We start from the raw sequence: 7,943 nt of genomic DNA on the forward strand, positions 1-7,943 counted from the left end.
TGTGTGTGTCTGTGTAACCTTCCCTTCATTCACCCCCTCCCCCTTTCCCTTCCCTCTCCCCCTCCCCCTTTCCCTTCCCCCTCCCCCTACCCTTTCCCTTCCCCCTCCCCTTCCCCTTCCCCCCTTCCCCTTCCACCCCACCACATCTCTTGGTCTCTAGTTTCTTTTCTCCATTTCCTCTTCCTCCTCCATCTTTTTCTTCTCCTTCCTCCCCCTCTTCCACTCTCCCTTTCTTCCTCCTTCACCCCCTCTCTCTTCCTCTTTTTCTCTCCCACCCTACTTGTTCCCCCCTCTTTCTCTCTTCCCCTCCTCCCTCCTCTCTTTCCTCTACCATCTCTCTTTTCACTTCTCTCTCTCCCTTCTTCCTCCTGCCTCCCTCTCTTCTCTTCCCCTCTCGACTGACACTGTCTTCCTGTGTCTGCCAGTCTCACTTTACATATATATAAACACGTACATACATATACAAACTTTCACACACACACACACACACACACACACACACACACACTGATACATACAAACAGATAGATATACAGACAGGTAAGTAGATACAAAGTTGGCTGTACTGTAGATAGGTAGATATATAGAAAAAGACAGACAGACAGCCAGCCAATTAGACTGATCAATATGGCTAGAGAAACACACAGGGAGAGATGAATATAAAACACAGACAGACCAAAGGAATTGATGTCCCTGGCAGCAACAACCCGTCTCCCTTTAGTTCTTATTCACTCCATTCACTTTAGACTCTTTCTCCTCCCTTTTCTACCTCGCCATTCTTTCCTCCCTTCTCTCTTTCCCTCACCTCGTCCCCTGCTTACCCCTTTCGTTCGTTTTCCCTTTTTCACCTGCTCCCTCTTCCCTCTTAGTCTCCTGTTCCCTCTTTGTCTTTCCTTTGCACTCCATATCTTTGTCCCTCCTCTTTATTCCTTCTCTCTCTCTCTTTACCTTCCCTTCTCTCTCCCTCTTAACCTTCCCTTCTCTCCTGCACCCTTCTCCCTTGAATCCTCATCTCTCTTTTAGCCTCTCTTACTTTCCTTCTTTCCTCTCCCTTCCCTGTCCCAGTCAAACTCCTCATTCAACAACCGGTTATAATGCTCTCTCCATGCATCTTTAATATCCTCACTGTTCACCACTACCCTTCCTTCATCATTCTTCACACACTGCTCACCTATGATATCCCGATTATCCCTCTTCACCTGACATGCCACCCTAAATATATTTTTCCTTTCCCCATGATTTAGGTTATCAAGTAAAAGTCTCCGTGACTCAGACTTTGCCCTGTATACCTCTCTGCTAGTCCTACATTCAGCAGCCAAATATTCCTCTTTGCTACCACCCTTCTTCCATTCCCGGAAAAGCCTTCTTTTCTCCTTAACTGCAGCTTCTACACCCTCGTCCCACCACCAAGTTACTTTATGTCTTGGTGGTCCTCTTGTCCAGCAGCATGTTACATCAGTAACTCTCAAGAAATTGTTCTTGAGGGCTCTGTACTGTTCATTAATGCCTCTGTCTACAGCTCCCTGTTCAGCCACCACTCTCCTCAACTCGCTATAGAAGGCATCCCTTACTACTTGGTTTTTCAGTTTCCATATTTTCCTCCTAGGTACATAAGTCCTCTTTTTCATCACTTGTTCTTTAAGCACCATATCACAAATCAGTAGTTTGTGCTGCTGCACACACTCCTCACTTCCTATAATTTTAACATCCCTCACTAACCTCCTATCGGCCCTCCTAACCAGAAAATAATCTATCTGACTGCTATTTCCCCCAGACTCATATGAATTAAACCCTGCCTAACCTCGAATGACCTAATCCAACTTAAATCAACCCAACGTAATCTAGCTTAACCTCATCTAACCCAGTCTAATTGTATTTAACCTCACAATCTCACGTAACCTCCCCATACTTAACATAACCTATTCTGAAGCAGCCAAACCGCATCTAACCCTGCCTAATCCTACCCAGTCTCACTTAATCATACCATACCCGACCTAACCCAACCCAGTCAAGCCTAAAATGACCTAATCCAACCGAACCTAACCCAGCCTAACCCAACCAAATAAAACCCAACCGAAAACATATGAAAACCGACGTATTCTAAAGCAATCTAACCTAATCCGTCTATATCTAGTCGAACTGAAGCCAACCCAACCAAAAATTACCTAATCAGACCAAACCCTGCCCAAGGTGACCTAACCTAACTTTCGATCGGCTATAAATTAGCTCTATAAATTCGCCAAGAAATTTTGCTGTCTGAAAGTCTACGGGTGTAACAGTCCAAGTTTCGCCGGTTCTGTGTACAAGTTTGTGTGTGTGTGTGTGTCTGTGTGTCTGTGTCTGTGTGTGTGTGTGTAATAAAGGATATTAACCAGCCTTATTCAAAAATATTTCCCTAAGAAAATCTTTGCTTGACCGATAGGAGGTGTCTGTGTGTTACCATGGCAACCTCCCACAACACCACAGTTACATAAATACACTTCCCCGCCAGCAAGTTCCATTAGAGAGTATTGTGTGTGTGTGTGTGTGTGTGTGTGTGTGTGTGTGTGTGTGTGTGTGTGTGTGTGTGTGTGAGTAGATACGGCTGTCTAAGGTGGATCTGCATTAATGTAATTGCAGTACTGTGTGGGACGGTGTGGCCTTCTGTTCAAGGATAGCTGTATAATTATACATTAAGTTGTACGTATGTATATAGAAATAGAACTTTGTGTGTTGAGTTACGGATATATATATGTAAATGAATCGACATATGTGATGATGACATTGTGTCGGAATGAGTGGAGTTGAGGATACGTGTGTTGAGGTGGAACTAAGTGTGTGGAGGCGAGGTTGGAGTTACGTAGGTGGAGGCAGGGCTACGTGTGGAGATTTGGATATGTAGAGGAATGGGTGCTTTTGTGGAGGGATGGCGTATGTCCTTAAGAGAAATACTCTGAGATGGTTTGGCTATGTGGAGAGGATGGAGAATGAGAGACTGACTACAAGAGTTTGTGAGTGAGGTGGAGGGGATGAGGAGAGGGATGGAGTGGAGAGGATGCAGAATAAGAGACTGACCAGAAGGAAGCATGTGAGTGGGGTGGAGGGGGAGACCAAGGATGATATGAAGTGGAAAGGATGGACAATGAGAGACTAACTAGACGAGTGCATGTGAGTGAGGTGGAGGGGGAGACCAAGGATGATATGAAATGGAGAGGATGGACAATGAGAGACTGACTAGAAGAGTGCATATGAGTGAGATGGGAGGGGGAGACCAAGAATGAGATGGAAGGATGGACAATGAGAGACTAGCTAGAAGAGTGCATGTGAGTGAGGTGGAGGGGGAGAACAAGGATGATATGAAATGGAGAGGATGGACAATGAGAGACTAACTAGGAGAGTGCATATGAGTAAGATGGGAGGGGAGACCAAGGATGAGATGGAAGGATGGACTGGAGAGGATGGGGAATGAGAAACTGACAGGAAGAGTGCACATGAGTGAGGTGGTGGGGAGGGAAACCATTAGGCTTGTCACTCAGTGTCGAGTCACCCATAGGCAGAAGGAAGAGGAAAGAATGAAAGAAAGAAAGACAAAAGAGGGAGTGTAAAGTCATCCGTAGGCAGAAGGACGAGGAAAGAATGAAGTAAAGAAAGACAGAAGAGGAAGGAAGGAATGGAGAGAGGAGAGGAAAGGGCAGACACCCGAGAGCAGCACTACATCGAGTGAGTGGATGGTGAGCGCCAATAATAATAATAATAATAATAATAATAATAATAATCCATCCATCGTCTAATCCTATGTTGTCCCATGAGGAGCATAGGAGCCTGGGGCTAGGCAAGTTGGTCCTGACATTTAAGATGAGAGTGATAATAATAATATTAATAATAATAATAATCATCATAATAATAATAATAATAATAATCTCTATTGCCAGACGCCATAATCCCGCAAGGGGTGGCCATTTGACTTTGAGTTATTTGTTTTACGGGGAGGGGCACTAACTCTCCACCAACCCACTTGCTGACATGTAGGGAGCATGTATGATTTGGTTATATGGTTACCACCCAGCGTTGTAAATGGTTTCTTGGCTTACAGGAAACCATTTGGCTTGTCACTCATTGTAAAGCCACCTGTAAAGGAAAGAAAAGCAGTAAGTGACAAGAAAGATGGGAGAAATAGGGAGAGGACGACAGGCACAGAAAAAGAATGATAAAGGCTAAAACAAAGGTTAATACATGATACAGTAGTTCCTGTTACTTTTCAGCAATATAAAAACAGTAAGTTCAAAGACGACGAGATTAATACAAAATAAATGAAGAATAAAGAACAATTATTAACACTACACCGACGCTTCCATCTCGTAAGCAGTGGTGCCCTCCCCCCCCCACTTCAATGCCCTCCCCTCTACCTCACACCCCAACTGCGTATTTCTCCTAACGCTTTCTGTCACATCCATATCCACACCACAACGCTCCTTCACTTCCTCATTTGTCAGTCTGTCTTTCCTTTTAACTCCACATGCTCCTTTCAGTAATCCTCTCTCCATCCCTCACATAATAATAATAATAATGACGTATAGAAAAGGGAGGGAAAGGAAGGAAGGTAAAGAATGATTGTGTTATTGTTGTTGTTCGATTTCCTCCCCTGTTAGAGAGGGCCGGGCCTTCATTTGGCCCAGTCAGTGAATGGGGCTGAGTTGTAACAGTTCGCCATATTGATGGCTATGGGCGTTTTTTTTTTTTTTTTTTTTTTTTTTAAATATATAGTGTCGTCACAAGTGCATCCTGTGTCTGCACACGTAGGTGTAAAATAACATCCACGCATGTAGGCACAAACACAGTAGTGAACGGGAAAGGGGGAGGGGATTAGCGGTAGTGGGGATTAGCGGTAAATCTGCCGTTAGAACGGGGGCGGGGAGAGCTTAACTGTTTCACTCAGGGTTGAAAGGGGCGTAGTGGCAATTACTGTGGCGGCTGCCTGCCTGAGTGATGCTTCGATTTGTGGTGTAATATTTACGAGTGGGATTGTGTATATGTGATGAGTGTTATGCAACCAGGGCGACGACACGACGGCAGGAACTAGGCCTTACTTTAAACTCCCGGCCTTACTGAGAGCTCTGGTCCTGGTTGCATTGTGTAAAGTGCATTATTTTTTTTTTATTTTTTTTTTTTAAGTAGGAGAGGAAGAATTTAGACTAAGAGAAAGAGTGTCGGGGCTTAACCCAACGTGCGTGTGTTTGGTGTTGGGAAGGGGGGGGGGGTCTCGCACGTGCACTGTGTTGTTACTTAAGGACGGGAGGAGTGAATAGCTACGGCTTTCTCTGCCAAGCATTAGCTTATTGGCTGCCTCTCAGGTTCATCTGATTTTTCCGGCTCCAGGAGCCTGGGTAGGATGGTATGATACGGGTGTTAGGGTAAGGTGTTGTAGCCCTAGAGGGCTTGGGTAGGGGGATAAGGAAAGGGGAGGGGTGGAGGAAGGGGAGTATGGGGGGGGTCAGGGTCTGAGACGGGGGTGTTGGATATGAGGATGACGGGTTATTACGTGGCTGCCGTGATCTTGATAATGGGTGTAGGGGTGGTTTTGAGTCTTAAGTGAGTTGCTGGGTGTGAACTAAGTTAATTAATAAAAGAGTCAGTAATAAATAAACTATTGGTGCTTAAGTGAACAATGGGGTTGGTGCAGGTCTTGCGTCAGGGTGGAAGAGGTTGGCTAGAGGTCGTGTGGGGGGTGTGATCCGGGTGAAAAAGTCGATGAAGTCAGTGTGAACGTCGGTGAGTTTGGTGATTTGTTTTTGTTGTAGGTGGTGAAGGTAAGTGTTGATGGGTGGAATGTTGGCGCGTTCATGAGAGTGTATGTTGGTGACAAAATCATCCCACCGTATGCTCAGTGCCCAACGTATGGCTTTGTTTTGAACTCTCTGTAAATTTAGAATGTTGCTTTTGGCCGAAAGAGATAGACTTAACGGTGAATACGTGAGCAGTGGTCTGATCAGTGCTTTATACAGATGAAATTTAGTCGAAGATGCTGCACTACGAAACCGATATATTTGTGTTAGTGCAGTGCCAGCCACGCCTGCCTTGCCTCGTGTATGATGATGAAATTTGAAGTTTTTGTCGTATGTAAGACCAAGTACGGTGCAAGTATTCCTAATAGGAATGGGAACGCGATCGGGATCACGCGAATTTAGAAAAAGTGGGCGGGGGTTGGCTGATTTAATACGAAAATATGTTACTGTGCATTTCAAGGGATTCGCTTGAATCCGCCACTTCTGCTCCCATCGTGCAATTCGGTCCAGCTCTATGTTCGCTTTGTTGGTAATTCCCAGTCTGCGTTTAAGTAGTCTTAGTGTGGTGTACTGGGGATCAGGATCGGGTTGGTGGAGATGGACATTATAATGGGGATGTGATCAGACCCAGACATGGGGCCGGGGGTAATGTGGTGATGAAAGATGTTAAATGACCTATTGGTGAAGATGAGGGCAACATCCGGCCACACCAAGAGTGAGTGAAGAGTGAGTGAAGAGGAGGAAATGAATGTAATAAGGCAGAGTTACAAAGGTTAATACATGATATGTTCCTGTTACTTTTCAGCAATATAAAAACAATAAGTACAAAGACGACGAGATTAATAGAAAATAAATGAAGAATAAAGAACAATTATTAACACTACACCGACGCTTCCATCTCGTAAGCAGTGGTGCCCTCCCCCCTCCCACCTCAATGCCCTCCCCTCTAGCTCACACCCCAACTAAGTATTTCTCCTAACGCTTTCTGTCACATCCATATCCGCACCACAACGCCCCTTCACTTCCTCATTTGTCAGTCTGTCTTTCCTTTTAACTCCACATGCTCCTCTCAGTAATCCTCTCTCCATCCCTCACCTCAGCGAAACACAAAGAAATGTTCCTCACTTGCCATGACGCGAGACTGGTGTGCATTGATACGCGTGGATAACCAGACAGCATGGCACCGCGGAGCTGGGCGGCACACGTCAACACTCCCACCTAACATTGGGGTAACTAACGCTTGGCATGGCGGCGAGACGTAGAGGTAGACGGCCTGGCGCCAATGGACTAAGCGAGGCAGATGTACACCACACCATTGCAAGAGCGACACTGAGGGTCGCTGTTGGGCATGGGGGTTTTAAATGGGTAGAGGCAGACCGGTAGCCGCCGCATTGGGGGCGGGGCTTGCAATAAAGAAAATTCCCACAAAATGTAGGGGACCCTTACGTAACTTCGACGAATCTTTATACCGTCCATTGTCGTTTCATTTTCTCTCTCTTGTTCTTACGTTGCCTCATAAATAGGGACAGAGATGAAGGAGCTTTTTAGTTCGGATCACATTTCACTGGATGAGGTGTCAGACAAAAACCTCAATATATTCACAGTTCCCTGAACAACAGAAAGAAACGCTAAATAATTCGTCAAGCTGAAAGGCAGACTGTTATTTCCAGCACAGTATCAAATCTGTTATATTCTGATCAGCCTCTAAGAATATTAACCACATCGCTGCCGTGGATGCATCTGGGTATTTTAGTCAGGCTAATACAAGGTTATTCAGCTCTGAGATGTCTGTCAGTATAATCGTTGGTAACTTTCGATTATCCTTAAGCTGGTATGGACACAACTATTGTATTCAAATTAACATCAGGTGATTATTTTTACCTGAGACAAGTCATAACATTCAAAGGATAGATCGCCGCAACTTACACAGATTTCGTAATTATAAATTCCATCAGACTACTCACAGTTTTTTAGGTATTTCTTTCTATTTGCAGACGATTTTATCCAACTGAGAATACCGTTGGACTTTTCTTTTTTTTCTGGGGGAGGTGTTAATGAAGGTTATACGAGTATTAAACCCCTCTTGAAAACTCTCTCCCAAACTGAACCATATCGTTTGGAGTTAGTAAAAATAAATTAACTGGATACAAATATAATAGATGCTGGAGCTTCAAGACCCAT

Source organism: Coenobita brevimanus, chromosome 59 (genome assembly GCF_032717465.1).
Source record: "Coenobita brevimanus isolate Jiangsu-jjx chromosome 59, ASM3271746v2, whole genome shotgun sequence".
In the NCBI taxonomy this organism is placed as follows: domain Eukaryota; kingdom Metazoa; phylum Arthropoda; class Malacostraca; order Decapoda; family Coenobitidae; genus Coenobita; species Coenobita brevimanus.